This window comes from Numida meleagris, chromosome 1 (genome assembly GCF_002078875.1).
Source record: "Numida meleagris isolate 19003 breed g44 Domestic line chromosome 1, NumMel1.0, whole genome shotgun sequence".
Lineage (NCBI taxonomy): Eukaryota > Metazoa > Chordata > Aves > Galliformes > Numididae > Numida > Numida meleagris.
The window spans coordinates 90,563,665-90,589,465 of NC_034409.1; the positions used below are offsets into that span (position 1 = coordinate 90,563,665).

The following is a 25,801-nucleotide window of genomic DNA, read 5'->3' on the forward strand; positions in this document are numbered from 1 at the left end:
TTGTTTTTGTATATTGTTTTCTTTGGTAGCTGGAACTGTAACTCCCACACCTGCAACTTCCACCACATGATTTAAACAATTTCAGAAGTAATAAATGGGAAGAATAGATCACAATTTTAAAAACTTTAGTGAAAAGCCATTATTAAATGAATGACAAAGAGGTGTTGCAGGTTTTTTTTTTTCTTTCCACTTTGCTTTCAGTCAGCATACTAATTATTCCCTTATACAGGATTAATTGCTCATTTGTTCAGAAGGGTGGTTTCATTTTTGTCTGGTCCTGTCTGGAGATGGAATCCTCCTGTATATATCCCCAGAAGTTTCCTTTTTTCTTTCAGCATGTATTGTGATTACATAAAATTAAAAGCAGAGATCATAGATCTCAGTAAACATAACCGAAGGATAAATTCATCTTTAAAGCTGTCTAGGATACTGAACTCATAATTCACATATTATTTTTGTCATTGGCATGTTTAAATCACCAAGGCTCTTCTTCAAAATCACAGCTGTGGTATCTTCAACAAAAGAACTACAGGAAAGCTGTAGTTAGGTCATATTGCCTTGCTGCTGTAGATGAAACAAATGATAACAGCATTACTGCCTAATGATTTTGTAGCATGTTTTATTCACTAAAAACAATTGTAACGATTAATAGAGTCATAATATTGTATGCCAAATGCATTTCCTCTTGCTCTGAGTGGTTGACTTAGCTAAGAAGCATGGCAGAGTTGACCAACTCCAGCTGAATCAACTTGAAGGTAAATGCAGAGGCAGGTGATGGAATTGGCTGGTTGGGGAATGGGGTAGAGCTAAGTGGATTTTGGAAGCTTCTTAGGGAAAAGGAAGTTTTTAGAATGAATGGTGTGGAGGAGCTAAGGTTAGTGTGCTTCCCTTCAGAAGGGAAGGAAGATATGCTTTGGGCTATGTACGGTAAGTATTTGAATACATTATCGTAAGTAGAAAGAAGCTATTCTCCAAAGTTACATTTTGTTGACCGCTCCTGCTGGTCAAGGGGAAGGTGTTAAAATTAGGCTGCTGGCTGGAAGATTATTAGGAAATGAGTTTGGGCATTTTACTGTGTTTTACCAATCTACGTAATTCTTAGAGTAACTCTTGTGGGGCTTGCTGCCAGTTATTTCAAACAGAGCATGAAAAATGCTTCTGCCCAGGGTAAATACTATCAACTTGAGAAGAAATCAAACTGCTACTTCAGAGCACTTGTGTAAGCATATGCTCCACGTCTACAATTACTTGTTTTATAGAATGAAATTCTTGGAAGTGTTATTAATGGTTTAGAAGGGTTATAGTAACTTCCTGTATGCACAGACTATTGGACCACAGATGTCTGATTCAGAAGGTCTGCAAAGCATCTACTTTGCATGTTTGCAAACAGACCAAAAAAAATTGCCATATAATGCTGTTACAAGCATAGGGCATATGTGATAAAGTACCAGATGCTATGGACGAAAAAGAGTGTTGTATACCCTGAGCAGTTGCAATTGTAGGTGATTTGATGAGCAGAATGCCCAGAAGTCCTAACATTGTGCCTCATGCCAAAGGTAACAGACTGCTTCTATGTTGGCTCATGGTTTTTTTTTTTTTTTTTTTTTTTTTTTTTTGTTCTCTCTGTTTGGGCTGAAGTCATTTGGCTTAGTTTGAGGGAAATGGAGAGGAATTGCTGCTCTAACCCTGGGAACTGAATGCTGGTAGGCAAGCTGGCTCATGCTACTTGCAGCTTGTCTGTAGCTGTGGCCAATAGACGAGGCCAACTTTGGGACAATAAAGTTGAGTACTGAAAAGCACTTCAGGCTTCACCTCATAGGATTTAGAGGAAGAATAAAGGAAAGATCAGAAAACAAATGATGTGTTATAGGCAGAAAAAACTTCTCTCTTGCTCTTGGCAAATAACCAAAAGAAATACCAAAGCTGAGGTCTAATACAGTGTGTCATGCAAGTAAATTTTGTTGGTGATGCTACTGCACTAGCTATTGAAAGACCTGTAGCACAGACTTAATTTTCTGTTTGCAGAAGTTCTGAGGTATATAAATTCCAGCATAATGTGATTGAACTCAGTTTTAAAATAGTGTAAGTTTCTTGTACCAGCTGCTTTGTCTGGAAGGCTGATAAGCATGAAGTTTTTTTTTTTTCTACAGCTTCCAATTTCAGCTGATGTACTGTAAAATGTATAAAAGATAAAATGAATATAAATTTGAAAATATCAAAAATTGCATAAAATTAGATAATGAATTTATATCACGTGGATACCAATTGACCAATAGTGTTTATTTTGATTAGATACTTCCAGAATACAAGATAGACATTAAAAGAGTCACCCCAAGCTGCTATACTACTGTACGATCTCAGTTTTACTGCAGCTTTGTAATAAAATAGCCCTGACATTATTCTGGTACCCTGTATCACCCTGTCTATAACTAGAATATTGGTTTTTTTTTTTCCAGGAAATTTTTTAGGGAGAAAAAATGAGCTACATTTACTAATGGCATATCAAACAAGATGTAGCTGTCATTTAATTGCAAAAACTTGAAATTATTCCCAAATAGTGTTTAAAATAGAATATTTATAATGAAATGAAAGCTATTATTCTATTCCTTCAAGACTGACAAGTTACAAAAGTTTACAGTCCAAACCTCCCACAAGTCTACATAGGTAAACTTGCAGAGACCAAACATAAGAGATTACTCTCTTAAGGAATAACAAATTGCAAGGGATGCTGAGAAGACTAGCAGTGGAGAGGGAGAGCAGGCTGATGATCTCTCCTTCATGAGATGCACAAACGCAGCCCAATTCTACCCCACGAGCTATGTAATTTAAAGCTACTTCAGAAAAGGTTTTGTATCACATCTGAGTTAAATCTCCAAAGCAGAGCCTTGCCAAGGAAAGAAGAGGCTCAAACAGAATTGGAACGTGCTGAGTTGTGAGCTCTAATAGTAACCTTTTGCTCCTTCAGCAGCTTAATGACATCAGCATTTCTCAGTATTTCTGTAGTGAAAGACACTAATGATATTCTGCACTCTTACACGTGTGATTTCTAAAGACTATGTTTGTGAAGTCTTTTGATTAAAAATAGCGCCAACTAAATAACAATGTTGCTTCCCCTGGGATATGTGCATGTAGATGCTTTGATGATAGGAGGAGGTGGACAGCTGAAGATACTAGGTAAACAGAGACTTGTGAAGAAAAGTTCATCTGAAAATAGAAGGATTTTACCTACGCATTATGGATTCAAACTTGCAGACAGCTAGTGAATAACTTGTTGCATACAAAAATGATATCTGAGGTGCTGAAATGAAATGCTTGCACTGAAATATGTTGTGCAAGAGTTGTTCGGTATGTCAAATTTCTAGCAGGATTTTTGGGAATAAGTATTGTAAATAAAGACTATTTACTTGCTAGCATGGAAGGTAAGCAATGAAGAGGTGGGACCATACAAATGTCAGATGTCAGAAACCTCTTATTTAAAAACAGCAACATCATCTTTCAGGATGCATCCTGGCTGATGAACAGCTAATTAATCTCGTAGTCTAGGAACTAAAAAAAAATCACATAAAACAGCATAGGTGAGCAATCTTTACACATGGAAGAGAATACTTTGTGAATCTTAAATACTTCTAATTGTTCAGACATACTTTTTGCTCCATTTAGTGTTATTCTTTTTCTCAATTTCCCTGAAATGAGTTTTTCACTTTGACTTTTTTTTTAAAGATTTTATGATAAATATCTCTTCTGTGAATCAGCTGTGATGACCTCTATACTGTGCTCAGTGTCCAGGGCCAGCTCAGCCTGCTAATGAGAATATTTTTACAGTAAAGTTTTCTCTTTATGTGGCAGACTTAACATGGAATTTCACGTCATACAACAGGAGCATGACTTTAAAACCATTTTAATCCATCCATTTAAGAGAAATAGTTTCTACTTGTAATGATATTAATTAAGTTCACCAGTCCGGTCTAAGAAATTTCAGGGAAGGGATTAATTTTGTTAAATGCAGATGCATGCAATGTCAAAATCTATAATAATTCTTTTCTTTCTTTTCCCCCTCCCATTTATATTCAGCAGCCCTTCTGGGGTGCAGTGTTTTGCAGTGGAGAATCAAATGTCAAAGACAGATGAGAATTCCCTTCTGTCCTTTTCTTTCCATTGGTTACAAAGAGAGTGTAGGATGTCCTACTCAGACATAAATATGCAAGTTACATGTGAAAATCCTGCCTCAAGCAATGGCACCAATTGATACAACTTCATAATAGAAATATCTGGTGTGCTTTAAAGTGGATCAGCAATACCAGTTGGAGAAATCTCACCTACTCCAGCTAGTGTTTGTGTTCTTGGTTGTGGTTTTTTTTTTTCTTTTGTAACCTACAGAGTATTTGGGACAGGGCAATTCCTTTATAATGCATTTAAGTATATGGTCTGGAACCTTCCTGGCAGTGGAGGTGCTAGGTAGCTCATATTGTTTGCATGGACTTTGGCTGAACCCTGCTGCAGGAATCAAATACATGGGGTCTGTGTTGGGGTTGTGTAGACCTTCTCAGCTCTGAGGAAAGAGAGCAGGCATGCTCAGCAGCGGATCTTTATGAGAATCACAAACCATTAGAAATAAGTTCTTTTAAGGGCCCTTTTTCTTGGTTCCAGGAGTTTTCTTTCAGTTACTGTGAATTGCTGTAGTTACCATAGTCTTGGAAGACATACATTCCCTGATGAAACATCTTTATGAGTATATATGTTGAACTAAAACACCGAATCTGCATTTAGTTTGGATATGCCCCAGGCAGGAACTTCATGAACAGGATATAGACCTTTCCTGAGCTGTGCATAGTACTCAAAGCACTGTGCCCAATCTGAAACTACCATGGATTAACTACTATGAATTTATCACCTTACAAATTTAATTTTCAAATGAGAACAAGGCAACTTAAACCCATCTTCCAGCTCTCTGAGGGCTTTTCTTCTTTCTGTTTCCTTTTCTTCCTTTCCCCTGTTCATCTATTACAGAGTGAAAATGGGACCAGAAGAGTAGGTCACTTGGATATTAACCCAGTGTGTAAATATTTCTACTGTTTAGCAGTTGAAACAATTATTATTGCAAAAGACTGTGTATGCTTGTTTAATGTGCCGAGGTCTTAGAATTAGGGCTAGTGTACTCGGGAAATAAAGCAAAAGAATTATTCACCTTAAATTTCTCCAAATGTGATACTTCATTTTTTGACTCCACATAATTTCAGAGCGGTAGAGACTACTTCTCTATGCAGGATGTTCAAACAAAACCAAATACCTCACGATGGATTTGATTGCAAGTTTGAAATCCAAAGGGGAAAATGAATAAAAGATACTGCTTTTCCTTTGCAAGAATCTTATAATTAGTGTTGTAAAAGTAGTAGTAGTGCACAGGCTGGATGATTTAACAGCTAATAAAACAGTGAAATTTCCAAATTTCTTAATACAAACAAAAGATTAGATCAAGTTCTCGCTTGGTTTTCTCATACATCCCAAATGCCTGTTCTTGTGATAACAATTTGTTGTGTAGGAAAGGCATAGTATTTAAAATGTCAATGGAAATTTGAAGATCCTATTCTGCAAGCATGCTGAAATTCATGCTTTAATGCAAGGCCACTAAAGAAACACAAGCATGTGTTGTGCATCAAAATGAAGACTTTATGGCTTTTATTTATGCATTTTGATACCCTATTAATGCGTTTAGGTAGATCTAATGACAATAACTGCTTTATCTTCCTCTTTAAATATGTGAAGAACTATATGGCAGACGGTTTAAAAGCAGCACTTTTCACAGTGAAATAAATAGGTGGAAGCCAAGCAAGGGGATGTCAGGACAGGACTGGAGGTGAGGGAGAAGAGGTGTAAATTTTAGGGGAAAGGTGTATCGATGCTTCCTGTTTGGCTGACTCCCTGCTTCTGCTCCTTGATGTCTGTGCTGCATACATACCAGTTTGCTCTCACAAACTGCCTACAGCAGACTGAGCCTATGGTACTGAGTAAAATGTGGCCACAGAGCAAAGCTGGGGACTTAACCCCTCATTGCCTATGCTGCCTGGTGGTTAGCAGGGTCCCCAGTTCTGTTTTGTTTTCTTGAAGACCGGTCTGTAAGGAAGGGAGTCAGCCTGAAGCCCTCTGCTTTGTGGCCTCGGGGCCAGATGTGATCCCTTCTTTTTATTTATTTATTTATTTTTGTCCACAGTCTGAGTGACATAGGCTGGACCTGCTCTGTTTGCAAGTCTGCAAGGAGCTTGAACGTGGGTCAGCTTCCTCATTCAGCTGATGCTCCCAATTCAGCCCAGGCTAAAAACAATTGTTCCAGTGGCTATAAAATTAGTTCTCCCCTTTTCAGTGGATCAGAGGCTATACCTCAAAAATTCCTAACACTGAAACAAGTCTTAAGGATATTCCAAAGGTTGAAGTCTTGTCATCTTCAGAGATCTAAGCTGCATCATATCCAGGGGGAGAGAAAGATAATTATGTACTATGACTGGGGAGGTGAGGGGAGAAATCTACATGGATATCTTCCCAGGCACATTCATCAGCTACATGGCCTGTACATCCTCACTGTTGAATGTTAAAGGTTTGTGAAACAGTATATAACAGTTAGTTGAAGGTCGGATGAGAACATTGCAATCATCCTTCCAGTACCTGAACAGGGCCAACAGGAAAGCTGGGGAAGAGCTTTTTATAAGGGTATGTATTGATAGGAAGAGGGGAAATGGCTTTAAACTAGAAAAGGGTAGATTTAGACTAGATACTAGGAAGAAGTTCTTTACTGTGAGGGTGGTGAGATGCTGGAACAGGCTGCCCAGTGAGGTTGTGGATGCCCCCTCCTAAGAAGCATTCAAGGCCAGGCTGGATGGGCCTTTGAGCAACCTGGTCTAGAGGGGGGTGTCCCTGCCTATGGAATGGGGATTGGAACTAGATGATCTTAAACATCCCTTCTAATCCAAACCATTCTATGATACTATGGTATGATTTGGTGACTGCTTTTGTCTTTCTGGAAAAAAAACAATGCTTCCTTTAGTTTTAAGCCATAAAGCTCTGTCCAGTTCTACATGCTGTGTCTTTCCATCCTATATCAGTACAGTTGTTCTGCTGCAATCAAGTGGTTAAAATGATTTTATATTTCTGAGAGGATGTTGCAGAAGAGTGGAAGAAAACAGCAGATACCTGCACTGGATTTGAAGTCTAAAGAAATTTGAAGATAATTGAATGAAAACATTACCACCTCAGTGTCCCTTCCTTAAAGATTTTGTTGCTGACCATTTATTTGAGAGCTAGACACACAGATGGCCCTAATCCTCCCCCTAGATGTAAACTGCTGCATAAATGTTCTGTTCAAATAATATATTGCAATAAATAACACACAAATTTCCCACGATGTTCTGTCTCTCTGCACTAAAATTGATGTATTCATTTATTAATATTTAATGTTTCTGCTGTGTAAGCTCCACTGATAGTTTTCTGTAGGCAATTTGTCTTTTATTCATAGTCACGTATAATCGTATATGACAGCAGGAACATAAAAGTATTTCCAGATAAATTTTACTCAAAAATAAAATCTCCCCAATTATAAAATGTTCAAGCATGTTGAGGAATATATTTTAAATGTTAACTAAAGAGCAACTAAGCATTTTTCAAATTGCCCCATCTGGCACAGCTGCAAATAACAATCTGTCTATTTTAAAAAGTCTTTTGTTGACTGTTAGCAAATGTTAGGATTATTTGCTATTAACTGACAATTTCCTTTTAGAGTATATTCATGAAGTTCTGCAGTGTTGACAGTATGTATATAATTTCTTACAGATTGGTTTAGAACTGAGAGAATCTTTATGCAAACATATTTAAAGTACTTAATCTTACATCTGAGGATATAGATTTGGATAGAGTTAGAGATGTTTATCATCATCTTTACTTTGATCCTTCTTTCTGCAGAAGGGCAATAAGCTGAAAAATTCATGTATCTGGAGATGTAGGAAAGGCAGCTTCACCTGCCGCTGGGAGTAATCACTTAGGCGTGAAGGATTGGCTGACTTCTGGATGTTAGTGGGTACAACATCAATGTCTCACAGATATTAGATGTTGCCTAGTGATCTTTCATCAAAGCAGAATTAATGAGTGTTTCTTTACTAATAGACCAGTAGTACATAATATAGTTATAATAGATATTATGAAAAGATGATATCAGTAGAATAAAAGGAAATAATGTTTGCAGGTACTAGTGTATGTCACTCTGTATGAAGAAAGAAAATGTGGATATCACTCCACTCCTGTTGATATTCACTTGAATATTGCAATGAGGCAGGCAAGGATTCCCAAGTTAAAATCAGCTTTGCAACTTGACCTGCTGCTTTAGACATAAGACAAACATCTTGTGGTGAGAAGTGTTTAGTAAAAAATACATTTTTTTATTCTTCACATGGCAGTTATGTTTGTTACTTTGATTTAAAGTAACTGTGCTGGGTAGAGAACACCCTACCTGCATTTAGACCATGTTATCAGCTGTGCAAAATACATATGAAACACTTCACCGCTCTAAGACCGAAGTAGGTGAAAACCCAGGCTGGAAATTCAGGCACTAAGACATGCATTATTTCTTAAACAACAAAACCAAACAAACAGTCTTTCTCTTCCCAAGCCCTGAGGACTTTTGTCCCTGAGTTTTTTCAGAGTTTGTTAAAATGAAAGTGCTACAAGTGTACAGCAAAAGGCAGAGTGGAATACAAATAAAGCCTCAGTCCCAGGTACTTCAAAAAGAAGTGCCAAGAAGTAACATCTCTAACATCTCCCGCTCTGACGTAAAATTGCTTCCTACTTGGTATGTTGTTTGTGTATATTTGAAGTCATAGCTACTGGCTTGCTTTTAAAGCTGATGTTTCAACTGCTTGCTTTGGTGTGCAAGCCCAGCAGAGGAGATGTGCTGACAGCAAAACAAATCCAATGCTTTTTTGTATATCTGCATTATTTGTTAAGCTCCGGTCTGTATTGGCTGTGCAAGAAAACACTGTCAGGAAACAAAATGCTCAAGTGTCAGTGAGTCAGTTTGGCCAGAGGATTCTTTGTTAACAGTAATCATGCATGAGAGGAACTTTTCTTGATTGTCAGCTTGAGTTTGTAGAGCTGGCACATTGCAGAAAATGAAACAAGTTTAACTTGCAAATAATGCATACTTGGCATGGAAATAACTGACAGTCAAGAATTTACCAAGTTCCTGCCTGCCGCTTTTATGACTGCTTTACCAGCAAAGCTATCATTTACGTGGAAAGAAAAAGCATTACCACGTTCTCCTGATGGTTTCACTGAGATCAAAATCTGATTAGAATGGGGTGGTCAGATCCAGAACCCCTTCAAAAGTAATGCAGAAAACCTGCTGATAAACAGCCTGTCCCTTCTGTGAAACACAAGTGCAGGAAAAAAACGACTTTAATAGAAGTCCCACTGTCTGCGAAGTAGCCAGATATAAGATTTTCTGAAGAAACTGAATATAAAAATTTTCTTGAGCTGAATCTTTTTCTCTTTTTAATAACTGGCCTTGAATAAGTGGGAAGAACTTCACATGGAGATGACAAAGCAAACAAACAAAACCATCCCAAACCCTCCTGTATGTGCTACCTGAGAATAACGATGTCCTGGCATCTTTCCATGTTTCCGCCAGGGAAGAAATGGAGCTGGTACTCCTGGGCTTTGCAGAATTCCCTGCTCTCTTGTTTGTCTTTTTATCTCTGGTTTGTAAAGGTTCAAATACCTCAAATCGATCTTCTGAGGATGAGGATAAAAATGCTATCAAATTTTATTTCCAGCTTTGAAAAAAATTCTGTCATCAAACTGAATTGCATGACTGTATACCAATTGTTGTAGAGTCAAAATATGTTAAGAGGAGTCAGTAGGAAATCAAATTGGTTTTAGGAATGAATGAACACAAATTAGCTCTGAAGTTTCAGTGACTGTGATATGGAGTCCAACTGAAATGCATGTTTGTTCTGCAGGATTTTTTTGTCCTTCCAAGAATGAAGAAAGTTAGATTTGACTAAAAGGAGGGATTACAGCATTGAAATTTATGATATATATATATTTGCAATTGCTGCTTAATAAGGTATATTCAGAAGTAGTGAAAGTGTAATATGTACTGAAAATAGTAGACATGGAAAAAAAATTACATGACAAAAATGGATTAAATTGAGTTTAGAGCCATTCATCACGGAGTGGAAATGAACTTAAAAGAAGATGCAGCTTGGCATACAAAATATTTGTTTGAAATGAGTATATGCAGAAAAAGGTTGTGTCAGCATGTGTGCACACAGCCTCTGTGCATGTAACATACATTAGGCTGGGGATGGAGGGTTTTTGGCTTCAGACTACCACAGGCTAATTGGCACTCCAGTTTTGAAAAATAGAATAGTTAGCGTTACTCTATTTGCAGAATCCTTTTCCTCTTGGATTGTTGTAAAGGTTTTTAATAAGATAGCTTACTGTATGTTTCTGAGATGTCATACATTTTAAATAGATATATTGAAGGAAAAGTAAAAAGGGGTTTACCAATGTGATATGTCAGTAGCAATAAAACAGGCCGATCAACTCACAAACAAAGCGCATACTCAGGTTTAGTTAAACTTGTTGAAGGAACGTTCTGTGTACTCCAAACCTGAAAAGCATAGAAGTAATTATCTGGTAAAGGCTTGTGCTTTCTTTTCTATTCTTATATTTCAGCATTAGTGATTGTTTTGGCTTTGACGGACTTTGAATAAACTCTGCTAAAGTTTTAAAGTAATGGATTGAAGGGAAATCCTTGGTTGCATCTCCTTAAATGTGTATGTGCTCTGGGCAGCATGGATGCAGTCAGTTGCATTCATGGTGAGCCAGTGACGAATGTCAGCTGTTACCGGAGTTCCAGGGCTTGGCTTCTCCATTTTCTCTCTCAGCTTAAGGAACAACTCACAGAACAGAAAAAGTGCACACTATATTGATTTGTCCAACAAGAAACTCTGTTGTGAGAGAATGCGTACCTCAAATCTATATGTGTATACACATATATTTTGCTACAGTGAGACATATGCAGGATGGAAGGTAGTTAAGGTGATTGCAAGTAGTGAGAGGGCAAAGGATTTCTAATGTGTGCTGGAGTGTTATGTAACGAGCACAGTGAAATGTCTGTGACACTGTGGAGGAATCACAGAGGCTTGATTAGAGAGAAACTTACGAATAAAAGGACTAGAAATCTCTCTTCTACCTGTCTCAAGCAAATTTGTCACTAGAGCCCTTTTCCAGACTGATTAGTCTCCATTTCTAACTAGTTTTGTGCGAGTTGCTCATTGGAAGATTGTTCCCAAACTTTGTTGCCTTGAAGGTGGAAATGTTTTTCTAATGCCAGGATGTGCTTGTTCTCATGCCAAGATTGGTCTTCAGTGAAATTATTTTTTCCCCCTTTCTGTTTTCAACTTCAGTGATGTGTTTGTAGATTGAACCCCTGTCCTTCACTTGGCCAGGATTTTGGCAAGCTGAAACAGGCTTTCGTGAACCTTTTACAATTTTACGTTCATTTAAGTCATGTTCTTTCAGAATTCTGATGTGAAGATTATATGATCTTAAAAGACCAAATAAGCTTCTTAGCAATTCCCCTAACCTGATTCCCACTAGCTGTTCTGCCTTTTGTTCCATACTCAACATCTGATTGAAGTGAGGCAGAATATTTACTTAGTTTTAATGCTGTACCTAGATTATCTTTAATCTCTGTTCCATTTTTCCTGCAGAGCAACTCCGTTGTTCACCTGCTTGTTTTAATATCCTTTGCAGTCTAATTTTCACTGTATGTCTGCATTTCTTCATCTTTACCACTCAGCTCTGATTGCTGCTCAGTACATTCTTGTTGGTTCTGCATATCTAGTGGCTATTATTGTTGCCACTGTGTATCCTACTGAGAAATTCTATTTACACATTTAAAACAACACCTAAATATTTAGATGAGGAAAAGGCATTTTGGAGTACAAAATACAGTACTAAACTATGCTTCCAGATCAGGTTACTTTAGTGGCTTCTGTTATCCAAAAGGAAGGTCTTATTAGGTAGATGCAGTCTTTTACTTGCTTAACGTTGCCAGGTACATCCCATTTTGCATTTATATATTGGCTCCAAAATTGTATTCTGGGTGAAATAACCATTTGTGTTCTATAAGGATTTATGTGGTCTGGGTCACTGATGATGTATATTTCTGCATTCCCTCCTAAATGGTGATCAAATTAAGCTTTTCTATTTAGTCCATAGATGACATTTATGGACTGAGTAGAAATGAAGTTCTCTCTTTGTTAATTCTGTGGAAAAACACAGCAGTAAGGTCAGTTTCCTCATGGTAGACCTAATTTTTGATACAGTGGTGTAATATGAATGCTAAACAGCTTAACAATAAATAAACTTTTCTAGGAATAACAGTAGCTTAAGACTGTTTACATTTTACCTGTTTTGATATTTTTTTCTCTTATTCTGCCCCTGCTTTTGTACTTTACAAAGCACCTCCTTATTTCTTGTTGCCTTTCGTAGCTTTCCGTCATGTTTCTTTCATGTTTTTAACTGCCTTTTTCCTATTCTTATTGGTTTTTAACTCCTACTTGCAAAGTCCTTTCTTGCTTCTTGATTACTTTCATAAAACTAAGCCATTTTTGTCTTGAATATTTTGCAACAGGCAACTTTGAGCACTACAAGGTCTCTTACCATCTCAGTGCTGAGGGAGGGGAAGCTGTCCTTTGCAGCATCTGTTGCCTAGCAATCTGTTTCTCAGGTGCCTTTAGCTGTATGGTGTTGTGATCAAAGCTTAAAAGGCAAGTGCGAAGAAAAATGAAAATGGGCTCGAAAAACCCTGCAATCAAAGTGCAGCACTTCCTGCAACTTTGGGATTTTTACATGACATTGAATAGATGCCAACAATGCTTTCTGCCCTATGTGACATTATGTACCAAAGGCTTAACTCATTTTGCTAAGTGCTCCTTGGAATATATAAGCAGTTGTTACCATCCCACAGCTCTCTGCTGGATGGCATCACGTGTCTCTGCTCAGGATTTGAGCCAGTATCAGCCTGGATTCTGGGGCGACTGTTTTGTTGTTGTTGTTGTTTTACATTCCCGCAGACACTTTACTGACCATCAGATGGCATTCTTAGCAGTAGTCAAGAACTTAAAGTAGGATGTTTCCTATAGGATAAAGCTAACATAGTACCCTGAGAAGCTCTGTTGTTTTTCACCCAGAGCCAAAGAGCCAGGTATGCCTTTGTGAGTAACAAATCCTCCCTGTGACAAATTTGAGCCATTTCACAACATAGTACCCACTACAAACTGGCCCCAGCTAAAGTGCAAAAGTTACCCATATTTTGACCATGCTGTGCACACGCTTAAAAGAAGGCACGAAAGAAACTTTGTGAAACACAACTTTGTCAATACAGATGGTGTCCAGGTTCTTGAGATGTCTGGCTAAGTTTTATTCACACCAGCAAGATGCACTAACTAGTTAATGCCATCACTGCACAAAATTAGATGGAGTGGTTAGTACCATTCATGAGGTTAGAGGGAAGTCAAACATCTCAGTGAAATCACCTGGATGCAAATGTTGTCTAGACTAACACCACATAACCCCAGCTTAATGTAGCATTTTTCAAAAACCTCTTTTTAATTTAGGTATTTAAGTCCCATTAGCTTTTGGTATGATTAGTTGTTTAAATAATTTGAGCCTTCACACAAATGTTTTATCTGCATTGTGACCAATGAATGGAAGCATTCTCTGTTATTGAGGTCCTGGACCGTGTCCAGAGAAGGGCAACGAAGCTGGTGAGGGTACTGGAGCACAAGTCTTATGGGGGGTGGCTGAGGGAGCTGGGATTGTTCAGTCTGCAGAAGAGGATGCTCAGGGGAGACCTTATCACTCTCTACAACTGCCTGAAGGGAGGCTGTGGTGAGCTGGGTGTTGGCCTCTTCTCCCAGGGAACACTTCTAGGATGAGAGGTAACAGCCTTAAGTTGCACCAGGTGACTATCAGGGTGGATATTAGGAAACATTTTTTTCTCAGAAAGAGTGATGAGGCATTGGAACAGGGTGCCCAGAGAAGTAGTGGAGTCACCGTCGCTGGAGATGTTCAAGAAATGTTTAGATGTTGTATTAAGCGTGATGGTTTAGTGGTGAAATATTGGTGTTAGGTAGGCAGTGGGACTGGATGATCTTGGAGGTCTTTTCCAATCTTGGTGACTCTAAGATTCTAAAAATTCTGTTCCAGAGTTGATAGTAAGTAAACATAGTGAAGACAAAAATTTTCAGAAATTTGGATAAGTTAGGGTATGATACAAAAAAATAAATAATCTGTTTGTAATATGTTGTCTCTGTTGTCTTTCTTAAAGGTTCAGAAAGAAAAGGAGTTCATCAGCATGTCTTTCAGAAGAGTAACAGGGAAATGCAATAGAAATACAGATGATTTCATCTTATGTTCAAAGTTACCACACCATAAGATGGTTATGCAGGTAAGTTTTTTCTCTGTTAAATGACTGCTGAGTGATTCTCTTGACTGTGATTTTGGAGTTTTACAATGACTTTTTCCCATGCCACACTGCTGGCAGGTGTGCAAAATCTACAACCTGCTTCTCCCCTTCCTGCTGTTTTAAGAGTTAGACGGTCATAGTTACTTGTCGTAATTTTATTACATTTAATGAAAAAAGATTTTCAGGGAATGGGGTTATTAGCAACAGTCCTCACACACCTCCATGATTCCTGTGTTTTCAAACTCTAGCCATTCTATAGTGCATCTGTGTTTCAAATTGAAATTGATTATTTGCTACTAAGGTAACTTGTTAATAATAAGTATATAAGGAGGTAGTCAAATGTTGTTTTGCCTGGAGAAGAGAAAGATGAAACCAAAGTTTTGATTTGGGATGAACTTTTCCTCAACCTCCTGATCTTGAAAGAACACTTTTTCTGTCTATATTTTCTGTCTAGTTTTAAATTTTCTCAGAAAGGTGTTTCCTTACCTAAGCTGTATTAAAAAGCATAGGTCTTCTCTGTAAAGACAAGGGAATGAATCTTTAGAAGTAGTAGATATAGGACTTTTGCTCTGAAGGTGTTTTCCTTTGCAAGGCCGGAGGAGAGATGGGAGTGTGAGATGGTGAAAGTGTAATTCAGAGCCCCACTGAACGCTGTTCTGCTTTTGGACTTCTTTCCCTTGCTGCTACAAAAAACGATGTGTAGGTGAATAAATGAGAAAAGAAGTACTTCCCTTTCAAAGCATTTGTTGCTGTGGTTTTGAAGGCATGACTGCAAGAACGTGTTATTAGAAATTTTGTCTGAATTTTTTATTTTGAATTTTTTTTGCACAGTCATTTTTAGGAAAGGATGTGATGAGGACATATAAGAATAAGACATAAATGTGAATACCTAGCAGCTGAATTTGGGGCCCTTTTTGCAGCCTTCATTCCAGGGCTGGAGCCTTGCTCCCTGGAGGGTTGACCGCGAATGACCAGGCAGTCTGCTGCTGTTCTGGGAGTGGATTTCACCCTCTGTGTCACTGCTTTATGATGTCTTTCACCAGCTAGATGAAATAAAAGCTCAGCTGTAATTCTGGTGATTGCAGAGGAGTGTGTTTTGGAAGGCTGAAAGAGCAAAGGTGGTGCTTACTGCAGGGCCGGATGTAGCAGAACAGAGCTTGTTTGCTGGGTTTTGCACAAGGGCTGCGGCACGCCGTTACTGACATGTGAAAGACATGTTCAGATATGCTTTACAGAACCAGTGATGTTGCCTCCAGAATCTGTCATTAATTGTGATGCCTAGTGGATCAGGAATGCCTTGTCCCCTTCTTTTTTCTGAATTATTATTGTCATTTTTAATGCTTTTCTGGTGTTTCTGATGAAGGGTGCAACACAACATGGGTGGTCTTAGGGACCTTATGGTGTCAAATTTTCATAGAATGGCCTAGGTTGAAAAGGACCTCAAAGATCATCAAGTTTCAAACCCCTGCTGAGTGCAGTGTCACCAACCACTAGACCAGGCTCCCCAGAGCCACGTCCAGCCTAGCCTTCAATGCCTCCAGGGATGGGGCATCCACAGCCTCCTTGGGTTTTATTTTACGTCAGCAATAACTCATACAGAAGCAGTGTAAACTTTAGGACACTGGAGCATACACTCCAAAAGAAATGGTCCAACCATCTAATTGAAAACTTTTAAATTGTCAAACTGGTACTAGTATTCTTCCTCTCAGAAGAAAATGTGATGTTAAATGCACTTGGTAGAAGAATTCTTATTTTCCTCTTAGTGCTGAAGAAAAAGAGAAAGCTGTTTCATATAGGAGGGAAGGTGACAGTTCCAGTCTATGCTGCTGAGTGCTGTGCTGTCTGTGTATTGCTTGCCATGAGGGACAGAGCTTCACTAATGAAGGGAATAGGGTAACCATAGGGTACCAAGATATTTCGTGTCTTCTGGCATCTCCACGAGCCATTTCTGAATGTCACTTCTCTGCCTCTTCTTCTTCTTCTTCTTTTTTTTTTTTTTAACTCCTCTCTACTTTCTTCAATACCTTCTCATGCATTCTTTTCCCTTTCCTTGTCCCTTAACCAGGTTCTTATTCTGCCACTCCCTATCCTGTTCCTGACTCAGAAATCTGTCAGATGGGGTGGGACATTGCTGGGACAGAGCAGAGTGGTGGTGGAGTGGGGCAAGGACTTAGAAATGAAAACTGGGGAGCTTTGGAGCACAACACAATAGTTATTGTGCTAATTCCCATCTCAATGGCAACAATAATGCAATGTTTTTCTCTCCCAAATGGAATTCCCTTCCTATGGTCTTCTCCTGGGCTGAGCTGAACCTGGGCTCAGCCTGTAAACCTGCAGGACATGTTTGTTGGCCACCGATTTCTCCAGCACAGGAACTGAGAGGTGCCTGTGCAGCTTTCAACTAGTGGAATGGCTGCTGGGACATTGGTGAGGGGCGGAGAAACAACTAGCAACCTCTTTATGCAACTCTATCCTTACAGAGATGGATAGATGCTATCAAGAAGTTTGCCAAACAAGGAACACAAGGGTTTTTTGTTAAAATGGCAGTGGAATTTGGTATAACAAACAGCAGTGCTTTTATTAGTATTGTGGCAGAGATCCTATCAGAATGAGAACAATACTATTTCCATAGGTGACACCTCTGAAAAGACACCCTTTGAATGTATTATTATTACTTTAAATTTTATACCATTAAAGGTTTGTGTAAAAAAAAAAAAAAAAAAAAAAAAAAAAAAAAAGGCACAGCAAAAATAAATAGGCTTCTCCAGTAATACCTCTGAAATTAAAGCATTTAATACCTTAAAATCTCCATGCATCTTTAAATATCTTTCTTTATATCTTATATAGATATTTTATAAAAGTTGAAGGTAGCTGAAAGGTCAGAGCATTGTTCAAACAGTGAAGCAACTTACTATCTCAATTACACTTTCTCCAATACCTGCTATTGTGTAAGTATGCTTTCGTTATAAGATGCTTGTGTTGTTTGTTTTTCTTTTAACCCTTGTGGTACTATCATGTGGATGGTGATCTCTTGGGAGGAAATACTTTCTGATATTCCATAAATGTGAGTGTTCCCAGGTACGTTTCTTGTGGCTCAGCACTGCTGTGCCATTTGGATAATGCCAGAGAGCAAATGCTGAAAAGGCTTAAGAAGTGCCAAGAGGGAGAAGAAAGCTTTAGAAAATGCTGTTGTGATGTATGGTGAGCTTGTAGGCTGTTCTCAGATGGAGGCAAGTTGAAGAGCTTTACTTCTTCAGTCTGGACCTCTTCTTGAGAAAAGTTAGGAGCAAACATAACTAGGAAGCTGCAGAGCAGCTTTCATCGGTGAACTACTGGCAGAACAAAATTGGCCAGCAGCTCTCCAGGTAGTTGTATTGAAGCTGAACACGTTCTGCTGACAGTTCTTGCTGTCCACAAAGACCTGCCAGGAGCCCTGGCTGGAATTTATCATGCCTCGGCTGAGAAACCTTAGAGCTGGCCATGAAATGTGAGAGAGCAATGTTGGCTTTCCTAGCAAACCAGTAGCGCTGATGGAGACAAACCAGCACCTACCTGGAGCTTTCCTATGAGTAATCATTTACTTGCAGTAGTGGAGCATCCAGGTGTTTCCCTCTTGGCTACTGGACCAATGGTATGTATTCAACCAGGTCTGGTCCAACTCTGGCAGCTAGATCTGAGCACTGAGGTATTTCTGTGGAGTAGATCTCTGCTAGGATTTGCTCAGTTTTTTGACTAAGATGACTGTTGCAGTCTTGAGAAAGACATGTAGTTCTGCAGCTAGAATGTGCATACAGCTATGCAGCAGCATTTAAAGTGGAAATGGCACCTGCTCAACCCACAGAAATAGTGAGCTCCTGGGAAAACTGAGAGCTCAGTGAAGAAAGGCTGCAGGGAATTTAGTTCAAAGGACAGATAAATTCAAGTTCTTGCCTTATCAACTTTCTGAAGTTTAAATGATAAGCCATTTTAAAGCAAGTGTTCAATTTCACCAAAGGTATACGCTAATTATATAGATGCATTAGACATATTACTTTGGGGGGGAATAAACCTTAGTGTCTTTTACTTTCTCCACTCTGTTCTGTCCATCCTGTCTCCCATCTTTCAATCACACATATGAGTCTCAATACCCATGTTAGAGACCTTTCTTTCCCCACACATTCGGAGTCTATTGCGTACTTGTAGCTCCCCGAGTACTGAGTGGGTTTGATGTACCATCAGGCTGGAACATGTTCGGAGCTAATTCTGGGATGTGTGAGTGCAGGAATTGTCATGGGAACATAGCTGATAATCAAGAAAGATAAAAGTTCCAGAAGGAAAACAGGCGGAGGGAGGTTTCTGTGATGTTGCTCTAAACAACCTTAAATAAATAGTGATTTTGAAATTATTTCAAAGGAGAAACCAAGCAGTGGAAATCCGTGACCAAGCAAATCAGCAGTAATAATTAAAAAAAGACACTTTGAAAATTCAATTTTTTTTCTTCTGGTTTCCTGTAACTAAAACTGTGTTAATTAACTTTGCTTAAAATAAATAAATAAATAAAAATTCCTATCTCTTTTTGGTGACAGAAAAGGAAGGGTTGAATTAGCGTCCCACATAACCAGCCACCAGTCTTTTAATTCAGTTTCTTAGAGAAATGGTGCTTACAAGATTGTGCTGTCTGTCAGTCCCCATGGGCTCCTTTTGAACTCATTGCCCATTTTTAACTGCATTTGCAGAGACATCAAGAGTTCCTTACATGCTTCATGAAAACATGCTGCCGAATAGGCACAAGGCAAGCCCCCTGGTAATGGAAAAGCTGCAGCATGAGTTCTACCTATTATTAGACATCAGAAAATCTGTGTGAGGGAACAGAAGGACTGAAAACCGTTGTAGAAACAAGAGCTACAGGAAAGCAAGCTTCAAAAGCTTCACTGCTCAAAGAACTTGTTGGGAGCTACTATACTAAGCTCTGTATGCTCTCTCCTAACCTGTGTGGAGCCTCCTGATAATTAAACTGTCAACATTTCCATGATGAAAAGCTGCACTGAAAATCAATGATCAGTTGACATTGCTGCATACAGGGAAGAGAGAAGCCTTGGAAAGGTCTAAAGAACCAGCTGTGAGTGCCTTGTGCCACCTTGCTGGGAAAAGAGCTGTAGGACTGAACCACCATGCTTCAGTCCTCAGCCTTTAATCTTACGCCTGGCTACAGGTGAAATCAAGGATGTATCTCTAAAACTGCATGCCTTGTCTAAAACTTACTGGAGTTGTTTTGCATGTTCTCATACCAAGATCACTGACTGAGTAATACTGAGCGAGAAGCCACAGGGAAGCTCATCACAGAAAGATCTGTCAGTCCAAGCAGTGTGCAATGGCCTCTTGTGTCAGAGTTCAAGTACCTCTTACTTTCCTATGTATTTTTCCTCCCAGTGCTTCCCTAAGCATAGAATACTCCTCACATTGCCTTACAGATGAGGAAAGCGAGATGCAGGGAGAATAAATGATGAGAACAAAGATACATGCTTTGGCAGAGGATGAAATGAGATAGGAATTTGCAGCAACAGACTGGCAGCAGCTCTGAATGCCATGCTGTCAGAGGGGGCAGCTTTGGGCTCTACTGGGGTGTAAAGCTCTTTCTCCTGGTCTCTACCCTTCCTTCCTCCTCAAATCAGTTCCATTTACACTATCTGGTTGCACTCCATTGTATCATATGCCCCAGAACTGAACATTATCAGGGTGGGGGTTAGGGAAAGGTTCTGCACCAGAGGGTGGTGGGCATGGCCCCAAGTGCTGGAGTTCAAGGAGCATTTGGACACTCCTCTCAGACATAGGGTTTGGATTTTGGGTGGTCCTGTGTGGAGCCCAGAGTTGAACTTGATGGTCCTTGTGGGTCACTTCCAACCTAGGAAGACACTTGTATTACAAACAGAAGTGGCTTGCTACCTTCCCTTTCAGCGTTCGCAAGCCATGTCCAGAAATGCTCTGAAGCAGCTGTTAGCAGTCTTGGTGGTTGTTCTGATCGCACAGAAGATAGTTTCAAATCATGATAAGTAACTACTTATGTAATTTTGTTTATTCTGTTACAGTCTCTGCTGGGTTTTTAGCCCCAGTACCTTGTTCCCAGAGAGTGCTGCATTAAGGCTGAAGTGACGGTATACTGTGTGGTTCAGAAAGGTCTGATGATGGAGTTAGGAAGGAAAAATAGGCAGATGATACAACAGAAATTCCTCTTTGACATGCAATTTTTCATCTCCTTTTCACCACCCATGTTTTTTATATTGAACTATCAGAGTAGAATAGTCTGCTCTGATTTAGCAACTTTAAAATCTTGTTCAATATACATACATACATTTTTGAATACTACTCTTGTCAGAATGCCTAGTGGAAACCTGCTGAACTTCTGCAACCCGTCAGCACCTCCACTAACTCAAAAACAACTTTTCTGTTTCCCTGCACTGGTCAAGCAACCACCAGGCATTGCCCCACAATACAGCCCAGTTTCTGCCATCTTGCCAAGCAAGGACCTACCTGAAGCCTTCTCACAGATGGTGGCATGGAGCATATTCTTTAGGACAGGGAGTCTGTGCAGTATCTAGTGTAACCAGGCAGGGCAGGGAACTTCAGAACCATCAGATCACTCCCAGCCCACAGCTGCTCATGCTATTTTCTTACAGGAGGCAGAAGCAGCTTTTGTACCTCTGATAGCTTGACTTCCTCAGCATGAAGCAAGAAGAGGCAGTTTCTCAACAGCATGATGCAAAACCTTGTTGTCTTAGACAAGCTTCCTGCCTTCAAATCTTCCTTGTAAGCAGTGCTATAGCCAGCAGTGAGCATAAAATAGTGGCAGTGATTGTGTGCCTGTGCCTGAAAGTTTGCAGTAAGACAGCTTGCTTGTTCAAATAGGGTTTTGCTTTTACCATCACTTCCCATGTCAGCCCAGTGACACAGTCAGCAGTACACCCTCCTTGTTACCACACTGGAGTACTCAAAAAGCAGAGACTGTCTTGGAAGTATTTTTATTTTTTCAACTTATTTGTTTTTATATTCACCTGGTTCTAATAAGGACCCTTCTTGTATCTCCTACTGATTCCTCCTCTCACATACATAAAACAGGTTTTAAAAACAAACCAACCAAACAGAAAGTAGAAGGGCAACTAGCTGGTTAACCATTCAAAAGGCATAAACACCTTCTGAATTACCTCTTTAGTTCTTTTCTACAGCACGTTATCATCACTTGATCTGAACTGAACTGAATCGAAGCCAGCTTACTGCAGCGAATGAGAAGATTTCCTGCAGATGCTGGAGGTGAGGCACTTGCCTGAAAGCTTGGTGTGAGGCTGCTTGTTCTTGGAGGCACCACATGAGTAAGAGAAGTGAGGACAGATTGTGTAAGTTTCCTCTGCTACAGAGAAAAACTGATTCTCACTTTCAGGACAGGTTTTAGAAGGAGGTGAAAACATGAAGGAAGGTGTTTTTCTCCCCTTCTTTCCCCCTCTCCACCCTCAATCTGAAGGACTTTTTCTCTCCTGGTGGGGACATAGCTGTGCTCTGAGAACATTTCTGCCCACAAGGTCCCTCCACTCCTTCAGGGTATTTCTTCACTGCAGTGTGGCTGTTTCAGAGTTGAAAACTATTGTAGGCAGGAAGAGGAAAGTCTGAAGGAGTCAGGGTATCAGCATTTTTCTCACTGAAAGCAAGAGTAGTACTTCTTGATTCTTACACTCATTGATTCCCACAACTCTTTAAAGGCAATAAATCAAGTGATAGCATTTGCTTGACAGGTGTAGGTTCAGAAGATTTGTAACAGAGAACAGGAGGATTGTGCTTTGTTCTCATTAGCACAGAAAGGCTTTCTGTTTCAGGTAGGACAAACAAGTCTGTATTTCCTGCATTCTTTAATTACTTCAATTTATTAAAATATTTGTTTTTATATTCTTAATATCCCTGCAGTGCTTTGAGTTCTGAGGTCAGTGAGTCATACCTACAGCCATACAAGAGTAAACTTCTTTTTATATAAATGCCTTACTTTTCAAGCTGACCATGTAATTTCACCATTCATCAAATGGCTGATAAATCTCTAGATTAAATTAATGAATTTCCAGAAGGTAAATGTGTTTAGGCTCAACAGACAAATCTTTATGTCATGGTTCTGCTAAAGAAGTCTATGCGATAGTGTCCTAATAAAAATAAGAAAGTAAAAATCAGTTAGTCACAGATGTACTGCATATTAGATTAGCAGAAAAAGCATAGTAAACTGTCATTATAAAAGTAGTCCACTCAGTTAAGGATACAAAAGTGTTGGCCACACCTAGATTATGTATTGCTCTAATGAAAGGAATCAGAGAAGGTCAGAAATCCATTTATAAATACAGTCAATACTGATGAAATAAGTGCTGTAAACTTCTGACTGTTACAGTGTTCCTTCCTGTGTGGCTCATGTGCCTCATCCTACGTGTATTTTAAAACATCTCTCTGTCAGTCTGCCTTTAAGTTTGAAATTCAACACAACAGCATAGGACTATTTATATTTCTGTGCTATTACCTTGTGCCATCAAGGTGCTTTATAGGTTTATTAAAGAGGATAATATAAATGTGTTTTTCTCCTCATTCTCTTTCTTTGTTGTGTACTTCTTTTATACATGCTAGAAGTTGGTTTTCAGCAGACAGATGCATCCAGTTTGAAAAAAACCTAAAATTAGTTTCTCATCTTTCTGCATTTTAATTCCATTTTAATCTTTCTTTTTTTTTCCTTTCTGGATAAACTCTGGCCAAACACTTTTTTTCCCAATGTTTCTACATAAAACTTGTTCTCATGAGTTTTCTGACTGAGACAGAGGCAAGCAGTCTCTAAACTGCTAGACCAAGTTTCCTTTGGCTGTTACAAGCTGGCATTAATGTTGCAATGGTCCTGGTAACTATTTGTGTGAAAGGTCACCCGCTTAGCGTCATCACATACCCAGGAAGTCAATGCCATTGCCATATTACTTGGGAAGATGAGAGATGAGAACCCTGATCTACTGTATCACCCTTGGTTTTGTCCATAGGTCTACAACTCGCTGAATCAGTATGATGAACTGAACAGACACTTATCCATCTTACAGACTGTGATGACGCAACCAGTGGAAGCCAGGTGCTCTAGGATTCCTTTAAGGAAGAGCAGCAACTCAGTGTAAATTCTTAACAGAAGGCACTTGCCAAAGGGAATCAGGACTCATTTCCCTCTTTCTTCATCCTTGCCTCAGGGTACATCTAAATACAGCAGATACCAGTATTTCTTGCAAGAGATCTACATGGATGTAACTCAGACGCTGCACTTCTAGCGTGTTGTTTTCCCCATGGTCTTCATGTGTTTCTTTGTAGAGAAAGATTAAATTAAAGGTATTGTCTGATAATGAGTATTGGGGAAAAAAAAATCTTTGCCAAAATTTTTTCTTTTTTCATTTGGATGTAAATCCAAAAATGTTGGACACAGAATTTCTTAATTTTCTTTTTAATCACTTTTACCCCAGCTGGTGCTGGAGAAGGGTAATGCAGCTCCAACATGCACACTTGCCAACACCAAGACCTGGTTTCTTCCAGCTTCTACCCCAAACCCAGTCTTTTTTCTTAAATGGGAAAAAAGGGGTTTGGACTAGGTAATCTGTATCTTAAAGAGTGCCCTAACAAGCTGCTTGGAGAGCTGTTGCTGCTGCTGTTGTGCAGCTCCAAGTCTGTTTGAGAACAGCAAGAGCAGAAGAACTAAAGTGCTATCTCCTCCTTTGCGGCATGTGAAGACAAAGCCTTCTACTAGAGGCTGCAAGAAGGGAGTGTCCCAAAGAGCAGGAAGCTGTGCCTGGACCGTGCTTCCTTACTGCTAAATTATTAGGAAAACAGAAATACTGTCATTCTTTTGTAACTATCTTCTTTATGTGCTGTATCAGAACTATTCAGTATATTAAGGTCTCTGTGCTCAAAAGCGTTTTGTCAAAGATTTTTCTGGCAAAACTGCTTGGACGTACTCATATAAAATTTACCACTCTAAATTGCAGTGTTTCAATGAATATATGGTTCACAGCAAATATCATTTCCCCAGCTTCATCAGTTACAGTTGGTATTCGATGTTAGCTCTTCAGAACATGAATTCAGATACCTTTGGGTAAACATCTCTTTCTGGAAAATTCTGTCCTTATAGAGTGATATAAAGATCATTAAGTAGCTGAAAAACACATGGGGAACAGACATACCCTCCCTCTAGCTATCATATATGATGGACTTCTTTATGCTGCACATTTATATGTTATTTAAACTGTTCAGCAGAGAATATAAATCTTAACACTGGAGTAGGAAGACACTGGGAAGTTTGTGATACATCCATGACAGGCACAGGGGAATCAAAACCAACCTTTCTTCTGCCAAAAAAAAAAAAAAAAGAACTGAAAAAATCCACAGTAGTACGCTATACATTTAAACGTCAAGCAATAAATGCAGAACTGCCATGAAGAAAATACAGTAGAGCAGTGAGAGGGGTTATGCTTCCTGAATGAATCTTGACTTCATTGCAAGTTTGCAGCCACTCATCAAAAAGAGAAAAAGGCAAAAATTTCCCCCACATCCAGCATAGTTTCCCTCCTACTCTTAGTGTAACTATGTTTTATGTATTTTATTTAGTTTTCTAACATTCTATATCAAAGCATTTAATGGGCAAGTCTTCCATAGAACTACTGCCCTGATTTTTGGAATATCTGAATTTGATCTATTTTTGCTCAAATGCTATTAGCGGAAGAAATATTTGTATTCTGCAATCTAATGTAAAGCTATTGAAAGTCTTACTTAAAGTTGTGGGTTTTGTTTGGTATGGGTTTATTTTTTAATTGTTTGCTTAATTTGGCTGAATTTTTCCTCATTTCCCCCTAATATTAATCTTTCTTTAAGATAAAAATTATCAATGAATAAATCTGGAAATTCTTAAGTATCTTAGGCTAATTTCAGCATGTCCAATCAATCAAAGTTATGGGGCATAATTTTCATCGTGATACCCAGACTTCCACAAGTTCTTTGCTTTGGGCATCAACCTTATCTTTATAAGCAAGAATATGTAATGGTCCAGGAGCTGAGAAGAACTCACACGGCAAGGATGACAGTGGGATGCACAGAGCAATGCAAAAAAGTAGGTGTGTTGATTTTGAGCAAAAATAATAATGATTTTAAACACTGGGGGAAAAAAAACACATTTTAAATACCTTTATTAAGATATTCAGTGTAATGTATTCTTTATTAGAAATAATTTGGTCCTGTAAAAAGACATCTCCTTGTGTCTGACAG

At 39.0% G+C, this 25,801-nt stretch overlaps 1 protein-coding gene and 1 long non-coding RNA gene across 5 annotated transcripts in view; one reads left to right on the forward strand and one right to left on the reverse strand.

The window, feature by feature from the left end:
• HTR1F (5-hydroxytryptamine receptor 1F) overlaps positions 1–25,801 on the reverse strand; it is a 114,712-nt gene that overhangs the window by 77,496 nt on the left and 11,415 nt on the right. Inside the window, exon 1 of one of the 2 annotated variants that reach the window (XM_021402731.1) lies at positions 21,029–21,171. The exons of the other annotated variant lie outside the window; for it this stretch is intronic. The gene's annotated coding sequence lies outside the window, so the exon portion shown is untranslated. Of the gene's footprint in view, positions 1–21,028; positions 21,172–25,801 lie in introns of those variants that run through there. 2 annotated transcript variants of the gene reach the window in all.
• LOC110401516 lies at positions 491–23,872 on the forward strand. 3 transcript variants are annotated; one of them, XR_002440406.1, is made up of 4 exons: positions 491–927; positions 14,384–14,503; positions 21,721–21,805; positions 23,545–23,872. It is a non-coding gene; the product is annotated as an uncharacterized LOC110401516 (long non-coding RNA). The 3 variants fall into 3 exon arrangements; XR_002440407.1 differs by lacking the exon at positions 21,721–21,805 and having other exon boundaries at positions 493–927; XR_002440405.1 differs by lacking the exons at positions 21,721–21,805; positions 23,545–23,872 and adding an exon at positions 19,237–20,222 and having other exon boundaries at positions 495–927.